This window comes from Malania oleifera, chromosome 12 (genome assembly GCF_029873635.1).
Source record: "Malania oleifera isolate guangnan ecotype guangnan chromosome 12, ASM2987363v1, whole genome shotgun sequence".
NCBI classification, from domain to species: domain Eukaryota; kingdom Viridiplantae; phylum Streptophyta; class Magnoliopsida; order Santalales; family Ximeniaceae; genus Malania; species Malania oleifera.
The window spans coordinates 39592775-39619342 of NC_080428.1; positions in this window are offsets into that span (position 1 = coordinate 39592775).

Genomic DNA, 26568 nt, shown 5'->3' on the forward strand with positions numbered 1-26568 from the left:
GAAATTTCGGCAACATGTCATCTGTAAATTGGACATTTTCCCATAAAACCTAACCTAATAGGTTCAAATAAGTCATTTATAAGAAGTTCAAGGCACAGGAGAACTTATATCCACTACCACAATGCAATACACATCAACTGCATCGACCATGTAGGAGGCATTCTAGACTAGCATACAATCATGTAGCAATCAATAATTTACGACAGTAGTACATGTATCCATTAAATTTAGAATATAAATAGTAAAGAACAGTGGATAGTATTGAGTTCAGTGTAGTATTGTTATTCATCTAGGCATTTGGACATGAACGTTATGAGATGATGAGAGCATTTAATTTAAATAATTATGAAGATAATGGTCCCTCTGAGTTATGTATATATTCAACTTATGCCTTTTTCAAATTTTCAAATCCTTAGCCAAGGGTTTCAAATATTTTCAATGATTTAGGCTCAGCAATGAATGTTTTAGGCTTATCGGACCAAAAACATATAAAAGAATGCTTCTTTAAATGAACTAAGCCTGCATTGCCTCATTTCTTATGATTCCTAACTTTCACTCATCCTTTCAAAAATATTTTAACATTCATTTTATCATAATTATTGTTGTACATGGTTTTTTTTTTTTTTTTTGGAAAAAATTTTAAAAAAATTTCAGCAGCATGCCATTTGTAAATTGGACATTTTCTCATAAAACCTGCACCTAATAGGTTCAAATAAGTCACTTATAAGAAGTTCAAGGCTCACGAGAACCTATATCCACTACTAGCATGCAATACACATCAACTGCAACGGCCACGCAGGAGGCATTCTAGACTAGCATACAATCATGTAGCAATCAACAATTGACGACAGTAGTACATGTATCCATTAAATTTAGAATATAAATAGTAGAGAATAGTGGATAGTATTGAGTTCAGTGTAGTATTGTTATTCATCTAGCCATTTGGACATGAATGTTATGAGATGATGAGAGCATTTAACTTAAATAATTATGAAGATAATGGTCCCTCTGAGTTATGTATATTCAACTTATGTCTTTTTCAAATTTTCAAATCCTTAGCCAAGGGTTTCAAATATTTTCAATGATTTAGGCTCAGCAATGAATGCTTTAGGCTTACCGGACCAAAAACATATAACTGAATGCTTCTTTAAATGAACTAAGCCTACGTTGCCTCATTTCTTATTATTCCTAACTTTCACTCAGCCTTTCAAAAATATTTTAACATTCATTTTATCATAATTATCGTTGTACATGGTTTTTTTTTTTTTTTTGAAAAATTTTAATGAAATTTTGGCAGCATACCGTCTGTAAATTGGAAATTTTCCCATAAAACCTGCACCTGATAGATTCAAATAAGTCATTTATAAGAAGTTCAAGGCACAGAAGAACCTATATCCACTACCAGCATGCAATACACATCAACTACATCCGCTATGCAGGAAGCATTCTAGAATCATGTAGCAATCAAACATTCACGACAGTAGTACATGTATCCATTAAATTTAGAATATAAATAGTAGAGAATAGTGGATAGTATTGAGTTCAGTGTAGTATTGTTATTCATCTAGGCATTTGGACATGAACGTTATGAGGTGATGAGAGCATTTAATTTAAATAATTATGAAGATAATGCTCCCTCTGAGTTATGTATATATTCAACTTCTGCCTTTTTCAAATTTTCAAATCCTTAACGAAGGGTTTCAAATATTTTCAATAATTTATACTCAACGATGAATGTTTTAGGCTTACCGGACAAAAAACATATAAATGAATGCTTCTTTAAATGAACTAAGCCTACATTGCCTCATTTCTTATGATTCCTAACTTTCACTCATCCTTTCGAAAATATTTTAACATTCATTTTATCATAATTATCGTTGTACATGATTTTTTTTTTTGTTTTGGAAAAAATTTTAACAAAATTTCGGCAGCATGCCATCTGTAAATTGGACATTTTCTCATAAAACCTGCACCTGATAGGTTGAAATAAGTCACTTATAAGAAGTTCAAGGCACACGAGAACCTATATCCACTACCAGTATGCAATACACGTCAGCTGCATCGGCCATGGACAAGGCATTCTAGACTAGCATACAATCATGTAACAATCAACAATTCACGACAGTAGTACATGTATCCATTAAATTTAGAATATAAATAGTAGAGAACAGTGGATAGTATTGAGTTCAGTGTAGTATTGTTATTCATCTAGCCATTTGGACATGAACGTTATGAGATGATGAGAGCATTTAATTTAAATAATTATGAAGATGATGCTCCCTCTGAGTTATGTATATATTCATCCTATGCCTTTTTCAAATTTTCAAATCCTTAACCAAGGTTTTCTAATATTTTCAATGATTTAGGCTCGACAATGAATGCTTTAGGCTTACCGGACCAAAAACATATAAATGAATGCTTCTTTAAATGAATTAAGCCTATATTGCCTCATTTCTTATTATTCCTAACTTTCACTCATCCTTTCAAAAATATTTTAACATTCATTTTATCATAATTATCGTTGTACGTGATTTTTTTTTTTGAGAAAATTTTAACAAAATTTCGGCAGCATTTCGTCTATAAATTGGACATTTTCCCATAAAACCTGCACCTAATGGGTTCAAATAAGTTATTTATAAGAAGTTCAAGGCACACGAGAACCTATATCCACTACCAGCATACAATACACATCAACTGCATCCGCTGTGCAGGAGGCATTATAGACTAGCATGCAATCATGTAGCAATTAACAATTCACGACAATAGTACATGTATCAATTAAATTTAGAATATAAATAGTAGAGAATAGTGGATAGTATTGAGTTCAGTGTAGTATCGTTATTCATCTAGGCATTTGGACATGAGCGTTATGAGATAATGAGAGCATTTAATTTAAATAATTATGAAGATGATGCTCCCTCTGAGTTATGTATATATTCAACTTATGCCTTTTTCAAATTTTCAAATCCTTAACGAAGGGTTTCAAATATTTTCAATGATTTAGGCTTAGTAATGAATGCTTTAGGCTTACCGGACCAAAAACATATAAATGAATGCTTATTTAAATGAACTAAGCTCGCATTGTCTCATTTCTTATGATTCCTAACTTTCACTCATCCTTTCAAAAATATTTTAACATTCATTTTGTCATAATTATCGTTGTACATGGTTTTTTTTGGGAGGAAAATTTTAACGAAATTTCGGCAACATGCTGCCTTTAAATTGGACATTTCTCATAAAACCTGCACCTGATAGGTTCAAATAAGTCATTTATAAGAAGTTCAAGGCACACGAGAACCTATATCCACTACCAGCATGAAATACACATCAACTGCATCCGTCATGCAGGAGGCTTTCTAGACTAGCATGCAATCATGTAGTAATCAACAATTCACGACAGTAGTACATGTATCCATTAAATTCAGAATATTCAACAAGTAAAGCTATCATTCGTACAAGATGAATATCTATCATATGAAAATTTCCCAACTGAACAAGATATAGAACTATGATAACAATTAAAAAAAAAAAACATGTACGCATTATGCACCTATATCAAGTAATTAGAAATGACAACATCCAAAAGCAAGTTGGATCTATAAGGAGGATGCATTTAGAAGGAGCACATATCCAAAACGATGGTCCGTTCAAAAGGAAGCCGCATCGAAAACGAAGATGCATCCACAAGGAGGATGCATCCAAAAGGAGGTTGAATCCGCAGAGAGGATGCATAGGCACATCCACAAGGAGGATGCTTTCACAAGGATGATGCATCCAAAAAGTGCAGCACTGATGGAATTTTCTAAAATAAGAAAGATCAAAAAATAATATTATTCTAAAGTCATATTTTTTTGTAATATTAATTTTTTGTAGTATTCATGCAAACTATCTATAACTACATAAAATAAAAATTTCCCCAAATATGAGACTTTAGTTCTTCCCTAAATTTGTACTTTTCCTAGAGAATACACCTAATGCTATCTCCCCCCCCCCCCCCCGCCCAAAATTTATCCCATTATTGTCACCTCCTAGCACTCAGCTTAATGGTTTTTAGTGTTCAAGTTAGAATAACGTATAAAGCTCTTTAGAGGAACTAGTATAAGTATTCGTTAATCATTGAAAATTTCGCTATATTATAACACAAAAAAAATCATAAAATACTTTTGCACAAGTACTATGTTAAGCTATAAGTACCATACATACCTTCTAATCAGAGGAGCCACCCGCATCATCTGGTCAAGATCGGTGCATCATTTCCTCGAAATGCGCTTGCCTATCCATCATGGCTTGCATCTGGGCTTAAAAGGTGGAGACCGTGTCTCTTAATTGCGCGTTCTTCATTTCCACCATCTGCATCCGTCGAGCCATCTCTTGTTCACGATACTCAACCTCTCGATACCCCCATTCCATGTCTGCACGAGCCACCGCACCCATGGATGATGATGTTGTTTGGGTGATGTATCCACTTCCAAGACCTTTCACCTAGCCTCACTCGTTGCCCAAGCACCTGGGAAGTAATCTCGAAATCTGTCAAGTGCTGACTCCCCTCTGAAACAGGTGCATCCCTCAGCTCGACCATCCGTGCCTAATTTCAGTCATGAAAATGATAAAAAGGAATAAGTAAGACTACAACTTTGATGTTTTGAATCAAGTAATAAATTAAATCTTTTGTTTCATTTACATGTCTGTCTTGCGCACCCTCACACCACTCCCTCGATCGCCGTTGGTATGTTCTAATAAAGATCCGGAAGCGGCTTCTCTGCGTCAGTCTCGGGATCACGCTTATTATATAAGACATCAATAGTATTATGTCATGTAATGGTCAGATAGTTTTATATATAGTAATTACCTGTCGATGATTTATGAATAACCTCGATCCACCGCAATGTGTCGTAAGGAGTTTGCTGTGGTTTGCAGCATTTGTTTCACATATGGCCTACAATGAAGATGTAATGATGGTTTATTAGCGACATCATTATGAAAAATTAGTGATTATAATACAAACACATCACCTGATAACATGGGTCATGGAAATGGCGACACACCACCTCCCAATCCTCTTGGGATATCTTATCGTATGGTCGTGCTTCTGCTTCATCTCCCATCGCTCAAAAATGGGAGTACATTTTCGAGCGATAGGTCTTAAATTTATTGCACAATTGGACGTCGACCGCTCTCCTCACATGGTCATCCTCAAGGATGTCCATATCGAACTCCTCCTACATATATAGGTAATACAATTACAATGTTAGACAGTTGTTAATTGGCTAGTATATTAAAAGTAAAAAAACATTTAATTTAAAGAGCCAAAATGCACATGTAAAGAGCCATGCGTTGCTCCTAAGTCACCTACGGCCAGCTGATGGCGGTGATTGGAGCATACTGTTGGCATATAATGTCGAGCTCCCTCGTCCACGTGGTGCACCAATTGTTCAGCGGGTTGATGTATCCTAGAGGAATGTCAATCTGAATCCGCTGTTTTTTCCTATCCAGGTGCTTCTTCAGCGACATGTTCTTCGTTGCACCACAGCCTGACTTGACCGTGGACGTAGATGCTGAAAGCAGAGTTAAATTAATAACAACATTATAATCATACACGTGAATAACTATCAACAATAGTTGAAATGTAAATAAATTAATCGTATCCATACCAACACTGCTCATCACGATCGACAACTCACCTTACGTATCAGTCGCATAAGTGGTATCCATGTCTGGCCGAGGTGCCGATGGCTCAGACAATGGTGTCACTGCATCAGGACCAACGGGCTTCGCCGGTATCAAGGATCTTAGATCATCCTCCTGCGATGTACTCGTGTGCCTGAAAGGAAGTCTCCAACATCGACATCCTGGTGCCATATCTGCAAATTATTAGAAAAGTAAATATAAGAAGTATGAATATTAGATGGATGCATAATACATATATTTTAAGTTATTTACACATGTTTGATATATAATAACAAACATAACACGCTTACCCCCCCTATATGTCCTCAATATCGGTATCATCCTCACTTTCCAAAGTGTCTTCCTTTTCATTACAGTACTCGACCACTGTTTCATCTTCCCCATCAGTTTCCTCATCGTCGATGAAGTGAACGTCTATAGAAGGTTCAATTGTAATGTCAACAATCCTTTCGTGTTCTGCCGTGGCACCATCCCTATGCAATGGTATAAGATCGACGCTTTCTTCGACAACATTTAAAGCAGATTGCGCTGCTGCACTAACACATGGCTCATCTTCTTGGAATGCAGTCTCACTGGAACTCATCTCCCCATCTGCAACTTCTGTAATAGCGTACAAATTTCAGGGAGGAATCTTTTAGGTCACATACCATTCAACCTTCAATTTGGTGTCTTTAAGGTAAAACACTTGTTCTGCCTGCGTCGCAAGCACGAAAGGGTCATTTTGATACCACGTCTTACTAAAATTGACACTGGTAAAGTAGGCATCAGTGTTTATCCCAGTCTTTTTCCTGCCGATGTCCCACCAGGTACACTTGAACATGTGGACAAGTCTGTTGGCTCCATAGCTAAGCTCTATAATGTCTTCCAGCACACCAAAGTAGTCAATTTCTTCATCTCCTTTTGTGCCTAGCACCGCAACCCCACAATTTTGGGTTCTTCTATGCAATTTGAGGGACTTTGTATGAAATCGTAACCCGATGACAATGCAACCGCTGTAGAAGTTAACTCGTTGATCAGGGCCACATGCCAACGTGTACAAATCTTTACTTGTCATTGGTTCCTTATTGTAAAACGTGACTTTCATCTATTAAATAAACAGGAGTTTAGAAGAATAAACAGTCAATAGTGCAAACATACATTGTTTCTCACTCAAGCAGCATTTGTTACTTACACGACTAACAAACCATTTGATAAATTCCTTCTTATGTCTTTCATCAACATTCCATTCATTTTGGGCCAGGAGTTCAACTTTATGTTCGCTATATGCAACAGTAGTACATGTTAATGTCAACTAAGTATATAATTATGCATATGTAAATACAATGCAAAGTAAGAAGGTTGGAACCACATACTCGATATATGGAACAGTTTCATCACAACTATTGAGGACGTTAAAATGAGCCTTTTGTAGGTCATTTATATCAATGAAATCGTAAACTCGTGCACTGAGAGGCTGACCATTTTCTTAAAATATAGAGCTCCTGGGTTCTTCATCTTCGGCATTAATAGCACGAATGTCTGCATTTTGCTCCTCACGAGTGAACATTGTGTCAATATCATGTAGATACATTAAGCAAAATGCAGGACATTCACTGTCAGTATATGCCTTAATGATTGAACCTTCCGGCCGTGCCTTATTGCGCACATACCCCGTCAAAGTGGATAAGAACTTGTGCATTTTAAATAACATTATAGACTTGTAGACACAATAAAGAAAAAATAAATAAAAACAAGGAAATCATGTGACCATTATACAAGGACTTTATAATTTACCTCTCAATAGGATACATCCAATGATATTGAACCGGTCCTCCAATTATGACCTCCCTTGGTAAATGGACGGCTAGGTGGACCATCACATCAAAGAATGCTAGCGGAAATATTTTCTCCAGCTTGCATAGTATGATCATGATGTCATCCTCTAACTGTTCAAGTACGTTTACGCTCAATTTTTTGGAGCACAACTGTCGAAAAAAGATTCCCAGCTCAATCAGCACTGAGTGAACATCTTCAGTCAAGTGTCCACGAAGGAAAATGGGTAGAACCCGCTGTAGAAGGACATGACAGTCATGAATTTTCATTCCTAGCATCTTCCTTTCCTTCGTGTTTATGCATCGAGCTATGTTCGATACATATCCATCGGGGAACTTCACTGATTTCAACCATTCAAAGAATTTATTCTTCTCATGCTTCGAAAATGTGTAACAAGCAGATGGCATAAGAATTTTGTCCCCATCGCAAAAAGGGTGCAACTCAGGTCGTATTTCCATATCTTCCATATCCGGGTGAGCATTTCGTGGTGTCCTTTGTCTTCCCATTTATATCAAGCAATGTACCAATGACATTCTCATAAATGTTCTTTTCGATATGCATGAAATCCAAGTTGTGGCGTAGTAGAAGATCTTTCCAGTATTGCAACTCAGAGAAGATGCTTCTTTTTTTCCAATTCAACTCGCGTGTTTTCTTTTTCTACTGGTCGGTGGTTTCCCAAATTTCACATCTTTGATCAACCTTAGCTGGTTTAATACCTCTTCCCCACTTAGTCGCTTTGGCTACGACCTTCGTTCAGGTTTTCCATTGAAGCTTCTGACACCGCGAGTCCTCCAAGGATGTCCAATTCATAGAAAACGATGATGACACATAAAACATAACTTGCGGCTATTCTTTAAGGATAAGGACCCAGCATCCTTATTACATACTGGGCATGCTAAGTAACCTTTTGTGCTTCAACCTGACAGGTTTCCATAAGCGGGGAAATCATTAATTGTCCACAAGACTGCAGCATGCATCCAAAATGTTGTCCTAGTTTCCACATCGAATGTCTCCACTCTTTTTTCCCATAATTCTTTCAACTAGCCAATTAACGGACGTAGGTAAACATCAATATCATTACCAGGTGCCTTCGGTCCGGGAATGAACAGATACATATAAATGAAAGGTTTTTTCATACATCGTCATGGCGGCATATTGTATGGCATCATCATAATTGACCACATGATATACGAGTTGGTCATGTTACCGAAAGGATTGAACCCATCTAAAGCAAGGCTAAAGCTGATGTTGCAAGGATCACTAGCAAGTCACAGATGCATTTTATCAAAATTGGCCCAAGCTTCAGAATCCGCTGGATGGCTAAGGGTGTTTCCATCTTGAAGACATTTCTCTTGATGTCATCTCACTGTAACAGTCTTTTTGCACATATACAGTCGTTGCAACCACGGGATTAATGGACAATATCACAAAAATTTTTTGGGGATCTTTTTACCATTCCTCTGATTAGTTGTATGCCTTGGTTCACCACATTCTGGGCACTCGTTCACATTTTCATGTTCACCATAAAAGAGTGCACAATCATACCTACACGCATGTATTAGAGTGTAACTGAGACCCAATTCATGCATGTATGTCTTCGCCTCATAAAAAGACTTGGGAAGTGTTTCACCATCAGGCAGTGCTGCCTTAATGAGGCTTAAATGCATGTTGAATGTGCTCTGAGATAACCCATGCATTGTCCTTGCATGAAGCAACTTTATCAGAAACTCTAATTTTGAGAACCTTTTACAGTTTGGATATAGGGGCACTCGTGCATCCCTCATGAGATTAGAAAATGGTTTACCAAGTTAATTCAACGTACTAGCATCGCAAGGTACGGTACCTACTAAAATAGATTTATCATTAGTATGCGACACAGGCACATCACCTGTATCCATTGCAATCCCCCTTTGCAAGTCACCTAACATTTCAATTACCCCTTCCGAATAGGTATCACCACCTACTATATTAGCCCCCTCATCTTCATCGTTATCATCATCACTCTGAACTGTGTAATCTTCACCGTGGAACACCCATTTTGTGTATCTTTTATCCATTCCAAAGTCTAATAAATGTGAATGGACCAAATCGATGTGTTTGAATGTTATGTTCTAGCATTTCTTGCAAGGACACCTTATTCTACTCGCTTTGTTTGCATGACGACGCGCGAACTTTATGAAATCATGTACCCCTTTAACGTATTTTGACAAAAACCTACCCCGAGCGTTTAACTCACTCGAAAAATGAGCAGCTCGGAAGTTATCCTAAGAATAGGAGTTACGTGGTGTAATATTTAGCCCAAGGGCTAGATCGTCTTCTCAGGGAATGCGTTTTAATCTCAAATTTTACGTTTGTCCAATTGAAAACAAAAATGTACTGAACTCAATTCAGATTTAGGATTTTCAAGATTGTTCAATTTCATTTTTGACAAATTAAATGACACGCAGTTTAAAGTCCTAAAACTAACATGCAATGAATTAACGAAAAAAAGCAGGAAACCCTACGTTAACAATCGAACAAGAATTGAAACACACGTAATTCAAACACTCAATAATGAACTTACACAAGCACATATACTATAAAAATACTAACTTTAATGAAACTGATCCTAACTAAATCGAACTTCAATAAACAAATTTAAATCTAGAAAAAAAAACGACTAATTTAATTTCTAAAACAAAAACGATTTTTTTTTTAGTGTTTAATTTAATTTCCTTTTTTTATTTATTGTTTTTAGAATCGAACCGAATTTACTGATTAAATGATGCGAATTAAATCCACCGCTAAAATTACTTGAGAAAATAAATAAATAATCAAACTGCAATAATAATGAAACAATTTAAATAGTAATCCAAATTCAAGTTTTCAATCAATTTCAATACTAAAATAATAATAATAATAAATATAATAAACTTAACAGTAAAAGAGAAAAAACAAACAAAAAACAGAGTAATTAAATAAAAACCATAACTCAATCTGAATTTTAAAATCACACTTCAACTAAATAGTAAAGAGAACCTGTGAATACAACGTAAAGAAAAATAACAGAGAGAGAGAGAGAGAGAGAGAGAGAGAGAGAGAGAGAGAGAGAGAGAACACAAATAAAGAACAGAGCTTGAGGGTCTTCGGGTATTTGCAGTGTTGAGCAACTGCATCCTCTGGGGGACTCGGGTGTTTTGCAGAGTGAAGGTAGCTTCGGAAACTGCTGCTGTGCATGGGAATCTTGGGCAACTGCTGGGAGTAGGGATGGTTCATGGATGATGGTTAGCCATCGCAATAAAAGCATTTGGCAACTGGACTCCGGCAGTAGCTTCTGGAAGAGGTGGTTACTGCTGGTAGGTGAAGGAGTGGCCGAGATGGTGTTACACCTGGTGGTGGTCCGTGGAGTTGCTGGTCTGGTGGTCTCGGTTGCTATGTGGCCGAGATGGTGTTGATCTGTAGAAGAGTCTCGGCTGGAGAGCTTGGGTTGGAGAGCTTGGGAGGAGTTGCTGGTGAGGCTGGGGGTGGCAGATGGTTGCGGAGGATGGCTGTCGGGTGTGTGTGGTTGCAGCTGGTTGGAATTTCAGAGGATCAAAAGGAGTGAAAAATCGAGAGAGAAGGAGGATGAGAGAACAAGAGAGAAAAAGGCAGAGAAACAGGGGAAGAGAAGAGGAGAGACTGAGGGAGAGAATGAGAGAAAAGATTAGGAAGAGAAGGAGAACAGAAAAAGAAGGAAGAGAAGGAAGCAAGGGAAAGAAAGGAAAAGAAAAGAAAAGAAAAAAACGTGCCACTTGAGAGGCACAGTAGAGGAGATTGTTTTAAAGGACATGGAAGTGAAGCCCTAGACCCATGAGAGCCAACCCGACTCGGCCATGCATGGCCGGGTCACATCAAAAACTAATTTTTATATATATTTTTTCTTTTTTCCTTCATTTTTGTTCTTCACGTTCACAGCCAAGTTTGTCCTTTCTGGAGCCCGTTTCGCTCGAAACTCAAAACACGGAAGTTGTAGATAATCATTTTCTCTTTCTCCAAAAATTTAAATAATCTAGATCGAAACTCGGACAGAAAAGTTATGCATAATTTACGAACTGGGTCCAGTTTCGATTCCCAGGAATTTTTCTGCGATAAAAAATTACCAAAAATTCATAAATTGTTCAATAAAACCCCAAAATGACAAATAGGACACTTTTTTAAAATATTGGACATAATTAGACATTTAATTAAAAATAGAAGCCATAATGCCCAGATTAAGGTGCCTAATTACGCAGTTTTTGCGTGTAATCACACCCCCCAACTAACGTTTTACTAGTCTCTAGCAAATGACGTGAATGAATTTCAGGGTAATGCCCACAACTACAAACTCTAGTGAACATGAAATTAATGCACATGCGATACAACCATACTGTTTCACATACAAGAACATAACTGAATTTCACACAGGCTCGCTCATATTCAATGCACACAATTCCGAAACACGTTATTCATGCAAGTTTCATCGTTTATGTGTCATTTAAGAATAGTATACTCACATGAAGTTAACCGACGGCACAATTCAGAGTTAATGCAGTCATAAAAGTTCGAGTATAAACAGGTAAACTCTTAAGGTGTGTGTGATATATGTGACTCAGTACACCTAGGATACTAGTGGACACCTACAGAACGGTCGCTTTGACTCGACTTAACTGGTATACCCTCAAGAACACTCAAAGAAAATGGGTTCACTCATCATATGTGAGGAGGAGTGTCGCGATCAAACATCTCATATATTAAAAGGAACAAATGCTAAGTATATGGAGTGGACTAGTCTGAGAAGGATCTAACTTATTTATGAGGTGTTGGGTCCTTCACCCTAACATCTTCTCACCTACTCGCCATATCCAACCGAGACCACCCTAATTCAACTTATTCGCAAACTTGTCGTGAATACATCTGAGGCATTAATCGGTTGAAGAATCTTCATACGTGGAAAATATGTGTTGTGTCCTTGACTTTTTTGTGATATTTATGTGGAGCCGACATTAGCATTTCATTTTATGCGCATGTGTATTGCTTATTCTTTCTTCTGCTCATTCTTCATTTTCTGTCTTTTCTTGATCAATTAGGACAATCTATATACTTCTTTTGTACTCTTCATACCATCAATGGGAATTGAGCTCGAAGAGTGATCCGTGAACTAAGTCTATCTCTAGGGGTGGCTCGGCCTTCACATCTTGAGTAGGTTACAAGACTTAGGTTTCTATCTCCCCACTAGATGTCACCTCTAGGCTAGCAAATCAAAGACAGAGATTAGTGTTCAAAAATCATCTAGAAAAAAAGAGAATTGAGTTTCATGAACTCTGATTTGATGTTAATGCTCAAAAGGACGATAAATAGCTCAAGGATATCTCACAAGGTGTCATAGTCGTCACGGGTGTTCTCTCAATGCTCACAGGAAACCCTAAGTGCAATGAATCATGTGAATGTGTTTATTCAGCCTCGTGAAATGCCGTGTAAATACAAGAAATTATATAGCCAAATTAACACAAGTGTACTACCAATCAATTTTTCATGGAGTCACAAAATCATATAAAGAGAAACTACGCATGATTAACTTAAGTATGTCATTCTTAAGTTATACGCAAGTATGTGAAGGGTATATGCAGTGTTAAGCATGGCAAAATGCAGTGCAATTCTTCAATGCTCTTTCTTTCTTTCTTTGTTTCTTTTGTATTTTGTATTTTTGATTTTTTTTTATTTTTGTCCTTTTTTTTATAGTATAAAAATCAGTACATATACGTGCACAGTGTCACATGCGAATACTCACTCCCCCCAACTAAAGTGGAACATTGTCCTCAATGTGAAAGCATGGGGGAAATAGAAAAAATTGTGCGCGGGAAAAGTAAAGCATACCTGAGTGGCGAAGTAATGGAAAAGAAAAACTGAACTATGGGGAAAATGGACTTGAAATTAACTAAAAATAAAATACGATAAAATAAAAGGAAAAGAAGGAAAAAAAAACATCACAATTGTCTGGCGGAGGCTCAGGAGGGATTTCGTCTGGTGGTCGCAGGTCTATAAATTGCACCGGCGGGTCTCCAAATTTGAGCCTCCACAATGGATTAGTCTTCATACCTGCATGAAAATCATCCTCAAATGAATTAATACGCGTCAAAATACCAAACAATACGTGTGCATATCGACCCTCTTGTGTTAACAAGAAAATGTCTTTATTCAACATCTTTTCTAGGAATTTTGTTTCTTTAAGAACTAACATTTGAGGGAGAGTTATTGGAACAAGTACCTGTAGTTCTTCAGAAGCATCAACATTACAAGTTTTACCTGGCTTCTTGAAAATTAGACTCGCACCAGATTGGTCACCCTTTTTTATCGGGTGTACATATCATCTTACCACTACAAAGGTCTGCCTCCACATTGGGCTCCTTTACATCTGATTCAGTTGGGAGTGACAATTCCATGGTTTTTGAGCTCTGAGTATGCGGTGCCATAGGTTGGTACTCTGTATTGGTATCAATTTCCTCATTAACTAACTGATCCACTTCTAGGCCCGTTTCCTCTTATTTTTCTTTGAATTCATCTATTTCAGCCTGTTAGCTTTACCGTGATCCCAAGAGGGGGGGTGAATTGGTATTTTTAAAATTTATCTCCTAGGTATTCCTCCTAACAGCAGTATGTTCACAAGCCTATGGTTAATATAGTGCAAATAATGTAAATATACCAGAAATTAAATAAAGCAGTTTAAACAATCACACAAGCACTAGAAAGCAGTAAAGAAAGGATGACACGCAGATATGTTATCGAGGTTCGGCCAACTGCCTACGTCCCCGCCTTGGCTAACCAGCACAAGGATTATCACAATAACTTGCTCACTTAAACGGGTGGAGCGGCACCTATACAGACCAGGTCAAATTACCACAGGGCTAACCTCAACCTTTACCAATCCTTACCGGGCTGGATTACTACCCCCTCAGGCCACACCTGGAATCTCTCAGATATACAATCACAATGTACAATACAAGAGTGCTTTCACGTAAAGCATATTTGTACCACAAATGCACACAAACACATACACCACAGATGATTTAATAATGTAAGCTCAGTGTGGTTTAAGTAGTTCAACTCTCAAATAATTTTTCTATTAGTGTAGTACGCACGTGAGAGTGTCAATAATAATCTGTGTATTTCAGAGTATTCAATCAAACGTGTTCACACAGAGTATCAAACAAGCCTCAATAATATCAATCAATAGAATGTCTCAATACCGTGAATATATATATATATATATATATATATATATATGCTTGGATTACAAGATATAAGTAATCTTTGTGTTTCAGCAAATGATATAGATTTGAATGGATATTGCTACAAAGATTAATATAATACACACAAATATCTTTTCACAAGAATATCAATATGAATACTACAAGATATTTGAATATGTTTGAAAATAGTTTTGCAAGCCAAATGCAAATACAAACTTCCTAAGTTATTGCAATGAGAATGCAACACTTGGACGTTTAACAAGTCTTCTTAGGATAGGCTTATTAGAAAAGCCTCCTAAGAATATTTAGGTTATGCTCTCGTTACAAAAATCGATTCAAGGCACTTCAAACAATGAGAGCAAACCTTTTAGAATACACACTCAAAGCACTTACAAATGATTTTGAACTTTTAGAAGGGAGGCTAGAGTGTTTGTAAGGAGGTATGAGCACTAGGAATCAAAAGAGTGTATTTTTGCTCTAGAGAGAAAATTCTTAATCCTTTTTGCTAATCAATTATTAATCCACCAAATGAAAGAGTATATATAGACATACTGAAAATTTTGACCATTGGGGACCTATTAGGGATTATTGGAAAAGTTTAATGACATTTAAATCAATTTAACCCTGTTTAAAATTATTAATCGCGGTAAAAAAATAGGAGCAACCTGAGAGGTCCGGTCGACCAAAAATGGTTCGGTCGACCAGGACTCAAATGGCTCGGTCGATCAGGGGACTTTTGAACTGAAAGGCTCGGTCGACCGGAGAGGGAGATTTCCCAAACTTCCGAGGTTCGGTTGACCGGGCCTTTTTGAACTGCATGGTTCGATCGACCAGACCGCTGAGAATTCTCTCGAGACCCTCCGGTCGACCAGGCAGTTGAAGTACAAAAGTGGTCAGTCGATCTGGAGGTCAAATGGTTGACTCCCAGGTGGTTCGGTTGACCGGGTTCAAATGAACTGTAGGGTCTCGATCGACCGGGACCTTGGTCAACGGTTGACCCATGTATTGTTTGGTCAACCAGGCCAAAAATGAACTGATTTTTTCGGTCGACCGAAGGTGCAGCAAGTGTGCATTTCGGTCCCGTCTTGACACAATAAAGCCCTATTTAAGTGCCTAACAAATATATGTGAATATGTGTGTGTCCTAGGGTCACTTGGGTCCAAAATAGAGACACCGAAAAAATCCGGTGTCGGTCAACCGAAGGGTATACCCTAAGGTTATACTAAGGTGATTTTGCATTATGATTTGTTTTGAGCTTACAAGATTAACCATGCATGTGATGTGTGTGCTTATTACAAACCAAATACCTTAATTACAATTACAAACAAATTTCACTAAAAATATTACAATTAAGAATATGAATTTGTCTTCAAGCTTTTGATTTTTTACGTGCAATTAATGACCTGCTAATATGAACCTGCACATGAACTAGATATTCATTAAATACAAGAGTATTTGTCATTATCAAAACCAGGGCGTGACCTATAAGGTCAACACAGCCATAACTTCCGATGCTGGGACAACTGGTTGTCCAACGATGAGCATTTTAGGTTGGGGAACTTCTTTCTCGATTCTCAAAGTGATGGTGGCCTCTACTGTCTTAAAGAGAACATCGTGCATTTGTTGTTGTGGTTGTTGGTACTCTTGAGGACTAGGCTGATGTTCCACGAGCAATTCCTCTTGGTCTAAGATGTCTAGCTGCATGCTCATCGCATTAATGGTGTCCCGCAATTCATTGAAGTCCTGGGTATGTTGAGTATACTGATTGATTTAACTTTGCATGAACTGCTAGAGCAAGTTCGCCATCTGTGTCATGCTATCCTCAAACAGGTCTGACGGTGGACAGCTCTGAGGGATCTGTTGTGGCTGGTATTGAGGCGGAGGGTTATCTGGATAGTGTGTTGGCTCATATGCCTCTCTACCATTGATTGTGCTGATAAGGTGTATAGTCATAGGTGCCTGATCATATCGTGTATTCCACTGTGGTACACATTCATCTAGGTAGTCATAGAATGATAGTACCTGCTCTGGATCCTTGTTGAAGAGTTCTCCATTGCACATGGTCTGGACAAAATACTTACAATCAGGGGTAAGAGCAGTATAAAAACAATCAACTAACCTCTATGAGTCAAACCCGTGATGTGGACAAGTACTTAGCAGATCCTTTAATCGCTCCCAGCAAGCCCGAAATGTCTTGTCACCCTGCTACGCAAAATGAATAATCCGTTCCTGCAAAAATTGAGTTTTCTATAAGGGAAAAAATGTATGCAGAAATTCGCGCTCCATATCAGTCCAATTAGTGATAGTTTGAGGTCTCAAGGAATGAAACCACATCTGTGCCCCATCCTACAAAGTAGCAAGAAGTAATTGCAGTCTAATAGATTCATCAGTTCTAGCATGAGAGAAAAACATGGTGTAGGTTAACTCAAACTTTGCTAAGTGCTGATAGGGGCACTCAGATTCCGTCCCGTAGAACTCGGGTAGCAATGATGTCTTCCCGCGCTGCATCATGAAATTAAGTTCATCATTAGGCAAAATAGTGAAAGAGGATGCAGTGGCATATTCAAGTAGCAAAAAGTCCATTATTGTGCATGGTGTAAGTGCAGCCATATTTATTTATTTATTTTCCCAAACTCAAATTTTTTTTTTTTTGTTTTCTTTTTCATAAAACTAATTAATATGATGGGAAAAACTCTAATTTGAGACTAAGACTGACATTCCTCAGTAATGGCGCCAAAAACTTGACTCACTCGAAAAATGAGCAGTTTGGAAACTATCCCAAGTATAGGAGTTATGTCGTGTAATATTCAGCCCAAGTGCTAGATCGACTCCTCAGGGAATGCGTTTTAATCTCAAATTTTACTTTTGTCCAATCGAAAACAAAAATGTACTGAACTCATTTTAGATTTAGGATTTTCAAGATTGTTCAATTTCATTTTTGAAAAATTAAATGACACGCAATTTAAAGTCCTAAAATTAACATGCAATGAATTAACGAACAAAAACAGGAAACCCTACATTAACAATCAAACAAGAATTGAAACGCATGTAATTCAAACACTCAATAATGAACTTACACAAGCACAGATACGATAAAAATACTAACTTTAATGAAACCGACCCTAACTAAATCGAACTTTAATAAACAAATTTAAATCTAGAAAATAAACGACTAATTTAATTTCTAAAACAAAAATGAATTTTTTTCTTTTAGTGTTTCATTTAATTTCCTTTTTTTTATTTATTGTTTTTAGAATTGAACCGGACTTACTGATTAAATGACGCGAATTAAATCCACCGTTAAAATTACTTGAGAAAATAAATAAATAATCAAACTGTAATAATAATGAAACAATTTAAATAGTAATCCAAATTCAAGTTTTCAATCAATTTCAATACTAAAATAATAATAATAATAATAATAAACTTAACAGTAAAAGAGAAAAAACAAACAAAGAACAGAGTAATTAAATAAAAACCAAAACTCAATCTGAATTTTAAAATCACACTTCAACTAAATAGTAAAGAGAACCCATGAATACTACTTAAAGCAAAATAACAGAGAGAGAGAGAGAGAGAGAGAGAGAGAGAGAGAGAGAGAGAACAAATAAAGAACAGAGCTTGAGGGTCTTCGGGTATTTGCAGTGTTAAGCAATTGCATCCTCTGGGGGACTCGGCTGTTTTGCAGAGTGAAGGTAGCCTCGGAAACTGCTGCTGTGCATGGGAATCTCGAGAAACTGCTGGGAGTAGGGATGGTTCATGGATGGTGGTTGGCCGTCACAGGAAAAGCATCTGGCAGCAGGACTCCGGCAGTAGCTTCTGGCAGAGGTGGTTGCTGCTGGCAGGTGAAGGAGTGGCCGAGATGGTGTTGCAGCTGGTGGTGGTCCGTGAAGTTGCTGATCTAGTGGTCTCGGTTGCTATGTGGCCGAGATGGTGTTGATCTGTAGAAGAGTCTCGGCTGGAGAGCTTAGGCTGGAGAGCTTGGGAGGAGGTCCTGGTGACCTGGTGAGGCTGGGGGTGGCAAATGGTTGCGGAGGATGGCTGTCGAGTGTGTGTGGTTGCAGCTGGCTGGAATTTCAGAGGATTGAAAGGAGTGAAAAATCGAGAGAGAAGGAGGATGAGAGAACAAGAGAGAAAAAGGCAGAGAAACAGGGGAAGAGAAGAGGAGAGACTGAGGGAGAGAATGAGAGAAAAGATTAGGAAGAGAAGGAGAACAGAGAAAGAAGGAAGAGAAGGAAGCAAGGGAAAGAAAGGAAAAGAAAAGAAAAGAAAAGAAAGGTGCCGCTTGAGAGGTGCAGGAGAGGAGATGGTTTTAAAGGAGAAGGAAGTGAAGCCCTAGACCCATGAGAGCCAACCCGACCCGGCCATGCATGGCCGGGTCACATTGAAAACTAATTTTTATATATATATATATATTTCTTTTTTCCTTCATTTTTGTTTTCTGCATTCACAGCCAAGTTTGACCTTCTTGGAACCCGTTTTGCTTGAAACTCAAAACACAAAAGTTGTAGATAATCCTTTTCTCTTTCTCTAGAAAGTTAAATAGTCTCGATCAAAATTTGGACGGAAAAGTTATTGGCAATTTACGAACTAGTGCTAGTTTTAGTTCTCGGGAATTTTTCTACGATAAAAAATTACCAAAACTTCATAAATTGTTCAATAAAACCAAAAATAATAAATTGGGCACTTCGTTAAAATATTGGACGTAATTAGACATTTAGTTAAAAATAGAAGTCATAATGCCCAGATTAAAATGCCTAATTACGCAATTTTAGCGCATAATCAACGTTCATTCAACTTTTAACCATGTTCATTAATTTCCCTATAACATGTTCAAGTAAATGGTTGAAATGAGGAATAGCTTCCCAAGAGGGGGGGGGGTGAATTGGATTCTTTTAAAATTTTAATGATTTTTAAGACTTTCTGATTTTAATAACCCAGAAAACATAATATATAATAACAATAACCACACTTAAGAAAGCTAAAATTTCAAATTATAATTCAATCAATGGAATCAATCAATCAAAAATATTTAGGCTTTCATTGCTTTCCCTGTAGCCTTTTATTATACACTTTACTTGATTAAGATTTCCGCAGATTAATCAACGTACTGCCCTTTTTGGGTTTCCACAAACAATTAATCAAAACATACTTTCTATTTATCAAGTACCTTTGTATCCTTCTCAATTTAAATCCTACAACCTGCACTTATAAATCTTATAACAAAAGCAAGTAAAGTATGTAAAATAAAGTAGAGAGAAAGAGATAAGAATTTTTACGAGGTTCGGCTTCAACACAGCCTACGTCCTCGCCTTTGGCAAAAACACCAAAGGATTCCACTATATCAATTCCGTTACCTGGTGGAACAATACCAATTTACAACACACTCCTTCAATTAGGCTAGAGTCCGCCTCTCCAAATAATAATACCTTATTCGGTTCAACGATTCAACAACTCTAAATCTTTTAAGAAAGATAATAAAGAAATTTGTGTGCAAAAGAGAACTCTCACAATAGAGTAAATTAGTACAACGATCAGCTCACTTTATACCTCAAAGTAATTCAAATATAAGAAGTTTCAAGCTCAATACTTAGTATGAATTACCAAATAATTTTCCAAAGAAAATGAAAGATTCTGATTGTTGGAAAACTTTGCTTCAAAATGTAAATCAATTTCAGGTCAGAGATTTAACCTTGAAAGAAATTTAGATCCTTTGAAAACAAAATTTTGAATACTTGAAGATCGGTTGATCTAAAACCTTTGAAAACTTACTTTGATCTAAAATCCTTTGAATATTTCTGAATCAGAAAATTTGTTGAAAATCACTAGATCTGGAAACTTTAGAAGATTGCTTAATTTCAAAACTCTTTTGGATATTTCATCAATGTTCTCTCTACTTTTTTTTTTTTTTTTTACAATTTTGAGATTAAGACTATTTATAGAGGCTTTAGAAATCATCCATTACTCCTAAAGATTTCAAAAATTCATTTCCAAATATTTTGAAATAAATATATTAAAAAACGTGGTTCAAAAAATCTTCTCGTTGAGAAATTTTTTGCTAACGTTCGAGTGGCAGTCACCTGTCACAAAGCAACTCTCAACACAGAATGCGGGCAGTCGCCTGCCAGAACCAAGGCAGTCGCCTGGCTTGTTCATGCAGGCGCCTGGCTAGTTAGGCAGTCACCTGTCTAGCTACTGACTTTGTGAAAAATTATTTTCTTAATGTGGCAGTCGTCTGTCTTATTTTAGCAGTCGTCTGGCCCTTCATTATTTCAAAAAATATTTTCTTCTTAAATCCTTTTTATTTATTAAAAAATATTTTCTTTTTAATTTTCTATGAGCTTCAAACCTCTTTATATTTAAGTTTAACTTTGAAGCACTTACATTTTTAAAATATCCTTAATATAACTCTTTTAGTCTTCAAATGTGTTCTTCCATCAGTTTTGTGGTTGCAATATTTCCTTTGAACTTTTCACAGTATAACTTTTGTTCTTCATGCTCTTTATAACCCATAAGCCTTTCGTTGTATTCTGCAAGGATTATTCTGCAAGGATTCTGTGTAATTCATAAACTTCCTTTTACACTTAAGCTTTACTATTTTCCTGAGAAAAACTTTTACTTGAAACATGTTACACATATCATTTTATTTGTTATCATCAAAATAAGAATTGTAAGCCTCATTAGGCCAACAATCTCCCCCTTTTTTATGATGACAAATCGAAAGCAAAAATAATAAGCTTTTAATATTCATGGCTCCCCCTATTAATAAGCATGGTATATTTAAAGGTATACATAAAGGAAAATACATTAACCATGTAAAATTCACAAACCATACTCTCATATTATACCATATTTTTGCACTTATACCATATTTTTGCACTTACAACTTCCTCTCAAACATTCTCCCCCTTTGGACATCAATCAAAAAGGAGAAAAAGATACAAAAATAGTGAAATGCTGCAAGTCAAAATACTAGTTTTAGAACACCAAAGATAGCTTAGCCGATAAAATTGGAATACATAAAACATAGAAGTAATAGGTAAAGGCACATCAGTTAGAGGCTTCCATATTTTCACTTTTATCATCTTCTTCTTCTTGTTCTTCAGAGTTATGATTTCCTTCCTTTTGTTCACTGTCATCTTCTCCTTCTTCTTGTTCACTTTCATCTTTTCCTTCTTCATGTTCTCCAGATTCATCCTCACTGGATGTAGCAGAACTAATACTCATAGGAGATTTTCCTTTGGAGGAACTAGCCAACTGTTGCTCAATCTTTTCAACTCACTTATCAATTTGTGAACAATGAGTTTCTATGGATTTAACGTTCTCTTGCAAAGTACTGAGGCCAGATTTCATACCATCACTAAATGTCATGTAATGGTTAAAAAATGGAACAAACCATGAAGGAGTGTCTGGAGCAAGCTGAACTGAAGGTGTTGAAAAGGAAGATGAAGGAGGTGGTGGAGCAGATGAGACATTCCTTTGTCCTTTATGAAACCACCCTTGTGGAGAATTCTTATACCCCATCCGTTTGAGAACGGTTACAGAAAAGATATCATAGTAAGTCTTACTAGTGAAGTTGAATGATGGTGTTAAAACATTAAAATGAGCAAAAACCATATTGAACATTCTAGCATAGGGTAGAACAATACGAGGAGCATCGACTTTCATGATAATCCACTGTATGATCAAACTTGGAAGATCCATCTTCTTCCCTTTCAGAATGCACCACATTACAAAACAGTCCAAAAATGAAATGTGATCATGAGAACCAGATCGTGGTAGAATGTTGTTTGTAATGAGCTTGTGCAAAATAAGGGCTTTCAAACTAAGCTGCTTATAAAGTGGAGGATGACTAAAATTTACTAGAGTGGCAGTCATAACTAGTGGCAAAAACTCATGTGGTGTAAAACCTTGAGCTATAATCCATTGCTTCTCGATAATATGAATCTCAAAATCCCCTGGCTTAATTTGAAGATTCTTTCCCAAAGATATGGGATTTAGATGGATGTCTTTCCCAAGCAAATTTGTTTTGATTCCATTTTCGCATCGCTCCATGTTTGCATAAAAAATACACACAACATTTGGATAATAGCCTTTAGCTTGGTAGGTGATAAATTTATCCCATCCGATGTTCTTGCAAAGTTCCATGATTTCGGGAAAATCAGAATTGAAGAATATTACGTCGAGTACCTTACCTAATATCGGTTCAATTGAAACAATTTGATTTCAGTAAAGATGTTTGGCGTGTGGAGTGACCAACCATTTCTCCACCTCATCGTTATTTATTTTTGTGGAAGAGGAAGATCTTTTAACACCAACGGTTTTTGATCTAGGCATGTTTGGATGAGGAAGAAAATCAAAGAAACTCTAAGTTAAGCACGGTGTTTGTGTGGAGGAAGGATTTGATACTAGGTTTCAAGATGTTTTGAGCAGGATTTTTGTATAGAAAGTGATGGAAACGAAGGGTTTCAGAGAGAAAAATGAATGGTCAGGCGCCTGGTGGGTTTTAAAATAAATTAAAATAGGGTTTTAAACCCTACCCGCCGCGAGGCAGTCGCCTGCTTCAATGTGGCAAGCGCTTGTCTTTGTGGAATTTTGAAAGACAATAGCTAGGCAGTCGCCTGGTACCTTGGTGGCAGTCGCCTGCCAACCAGAACAATTTCTAGATTACTTCACGACTGTGAAGCATGCCCAATTCTCTTCTTATAAATATGAATCTTTCTTCCGACAAAGGTTTTGTAAAAATATCTGCTAATTGATTATGTGTATTTACAAATTCTAGTATTATATCTTCATTTTGTGCATGATCTCTCACGAAATGATGTCTTATATCGATGTGTTTTGTTCTTGAGTGAGATACTGGATTTTTTGAGATATTAATAACACTTGTGTTATCACATTTGATAGGGATTGTTTGATATTGTATTTGAAAATCTTTTAATTGTTGTTTCATATATAAAGTTTGAGCACAACAACTTCCTGCAGCAATGTATTCTGCTTCTGCTGTGGATAATGCTACAAAATTTTGTTTCTTTGAAGACCATGAAACTAGAGAATGTCCTAGAAAATGACATGTTCCACTTGTGCTTTTTCTATCTATTTTACATCCAGCAAAGTCTGCGTCTGAATAACTAATCATTTCAAATCTGGATTCCTTTGGATACCATAAACCTAGTTCAAGTGTACCTAGGAGATACCTAAGAATTCTTTTGACTGCTGTTTGATGTGATTCCTTTGGGGCTGACTGAAATCTTGCACACATACATACACTAAACATAATTTCTGGCCTACTTGCTGTTAAATAGAGTAGGCTTCCTATCATTCCTCGATAGTGCTTAGTGATACTTGTTTCCCTTTTTCATCTTTGTCAAGACTAGTTGAAGTACTCATAGGAGTTCCTATGGATTTACTTTCTTCCATATCAAATTTTTTTAACATGTCTTTAATGTATTTAGTTTGATTTATAAAGATTCCATTTTTTGCTTGTTTGATTTGTAATCCAAGAAAGTAATTTAATTCTTCCATCATACTCATCTCAAACTCTTTTTGCATACATATGGCAAATTGTTTATATAGATCTTTATTTGTAGCTCCAAATATAATATCATCCACATATATTTGAACTAATAACAAATCTTTGTTTTTAGTTTTAATGAATAAGGTACTATCAACTTTTCCTCTTGTAAATTCATTTTTAAGTAAGAATTTACTTAATCTCTCATACCAAGCTCTTGGAGCTTGTTTCAAACCATAAAGGGCTTTTGTTAATTTGAATACATGGTTTGGATTTTTAGAATTTTCAAATCTTGGAGGTTGTTTGACATATACTTCTTCGTTTATATATCCATTCAAAAATGCACTCTTCACATCCATTTGATATACTTAAAATCCTTATGGGCTGCATAGGCTAAAAGCATCGTAATGGCTTCCATTCTTACCATAGGTGCAAAAGTTTCATCGTAATCAATTCGCTCTTCTTGATTATATCCTTGTGCCACTAACCTAACTTTATTTCTCACAACAACTCCATTTTCATCCTTTTTATTTCTAAACACCCATTTAGTTCCTATAATTGATTTATCTTTGGGTTTTGGTATTAGTTCCTATACTTGACTTCTTTTGAATTGATTTAATTCCTCTTGCATAGCTATAATCCAAGACTCATCATTTAAGGCATCTTCAATATTTTTTGGTTCATGTTGGGATAAAAAAGCATAATGATTGCAAATATTTTTTAGTGAGGCTCTAGTAGTTATTCCTTTTGAGGTTTCACCAAGAATTTGTTCTTTTGGGTGATTTTGGTCATATTTCCACTCTTTAGGAAGTTACAATTTCTCTGAAAGGTTTTCCTTTTATGCATCATTGTTCTTTTCTTCTTTTATTTCAAGAACGTCTTCCTTTTGTGAAGTGACTTCTTTTTCATCATTCATATATTTAATGTTATAATGATTTGATTCATCAAAAGTTATATGAATTGATTCCATTATTGTAGAAGTTCTTTTATTATAAATCCTATAAGCTTTACTAATTGTAGAATAACCTAAGAAAATACCTTTATCCGACTTTGCATCAAATTTTCCTAGGTCATCTTTAGTATTTAATATAAAACATTTGCAACCGAATACATGAAAGTATGATATATTTGGTTTTCTCTCTTTCCAAAGTTCATATGGTGTTTTATCTATTTTTGATCTTATTGATACCCTGTTTACAATATAACATGCTGTATTTACGGCTTCTACCCAAAAATATTTAGGTAAACTATTTTTATTGAGTATTGTTCTTGCCATTTCTCGCAAAGTTCTATTTTTCCTTTCAACAACTCCATTTTGCTGTGGAGTTCTAGGTGCTGAAAAATTGTGAGTTATTCCATGTTCATTACAAAATTTATCAACTTCCTAATTTTTAAACTCTTTTCCTTGGTCACTTCTAAAGCTTGTTACATTATAACCTTTCTCATTTTGTAGTTTCTTACATAAGGTTATTAATTGATTGCAAGCTTCATCTTTGTTTGCTAAAAATATTACCCAAGTAAATCTTGAAAAATCATCTACTATTACAAAAGCAAATTGTTTTCCACCTAAGCTTAAGGTTCTAGTTGGACCAAATAAGTCTAAGTGTAGGAGTTCTAGGGGCCTTTTGGTGGATATGAATTTTTTCTTTTTAAAACTTGTTTTTACTTGTTTTCCCTTTTGGCAAGCATCACATATCTTGTCTTTTACATACTTAATATTTGGTAATCCTTTTACAAGGTTTTTCTTAGATAATTTAGATAGTAGGTCCATGCTAGCATGTCCTAATTTCCTATGCCATGACCAACTTGCTTCATTCATGGCTGTTAAACAAGTTAAGTTTTGATTTGTTATTTTCTCAAGATTTGTACAGTAAACATTATTTATTCTATGAGCCATAAACAAAGTTTCTTTATTTTTGGGATTCTGGATGACACATTTTTCTTTCATGAATATTACTTCAAACCCTTTATCACTTAATTGACTGATACTTAAAAGATTATGTTTTAGTCCTTCTACTAATAGCACATCATCTATAGTGAGTGAAGGTTCTCTACCTATTTTACCTATACCAACAATTTTACCTTTGGCATTGTTGCCGAAAGTGATGTATCCCCCATCTTTTTGTTTTAAGGTGGTGAACTTGTTCTTGTCACTGGTCATATGTCTTGAGCATCTGCTATCCAAGTACCATTTGTCCGTTGTCGTTGTTGTCCTAAGGCAAACCTATAATGGGGGACACTATGTGTTAGTTTTTGGAACCCAAATTCTTTTGACTTTCATTGTTTTACTGTTAGTTCCATTATTTGTTT